Source organism: Propithecus coquereli, unplaced genomic scaffold, assembly GCF_000956105.1.
Source record: "Propithecus coquereli isolate 6110/MARCELLA unplaced genomic scaffold, Pcoq_1.0 Scaffold4094, whole genome shotgun sequence".
NCBI lineage: Eukaryota > Metazoa > Chordata > Mammalia > Primates > Indriidae > Propithecus > Propithecus coquereli.
Genome location: NW_012149835.1, coordinates 36,861 through 37,223, shown reverse-complemented (window position 1 = coordinate 37,223; position 363 = coordinate 36,861). Strand labels below are relative to the sequence as shown.

The following is a 363-nucleotide window of genomic DNA, read 5'->3' as shown; positions in this document are numbered from 1 at the left end:
TGGCCGGGGCGGCGCGGGGCGGGGGCGGCCGGGTCGAGAGCCGGGGAGCGCCGCGGGCCCGCAGTCGCGCCGCCGTCCCGAGAGCCAGCGCCCGAGCGCAGAGCCGCGCGCCATGAGGGAGATCGTGCACATCCAGGCGGGCCAGTGCGGGAACCAGATCGGCACCAAGGTGCGCGGCGCGGGCCCGGGCTTTCCCGCGGCGGGGTGGGGGCGGCGCGGCCCGGGGAGGGCGCGCCCGGGACCCGCCGCCCGCGTTCCCCGCCCCCACGCCAGCCGGGAGCGGCCGCGGGCGGCTCGGGCGCGCGTGGAATCCGGCCCCGCCCGGCCGGCCCCGGGGCACGCGTGGGGGGCGCCGCGGGCTCG

The 363-nt window shown here is 84.8% G+C and overlaps 1 pseudogene across 1 annotated transcript in view; it reads left to right on the top strand.

Annotated features, from left to right (window-relative positions):
- Positions 1-64: 64 nt before the first annotated feature.
- Positions 65-363, top strand: part of LOC105817378 — a 24,091-nt pseudogene continuing 23,792 nt past the window's right edge. Inside the window, exon 1 of the transcript XR_001137838.1 lies at positions 65-182. The product of XR_001137838.1 is annotated as a tubulin beta-5 chain pseudogene (transcript). The remainder of the gene's footprint in view (positions 183-363) is intronic.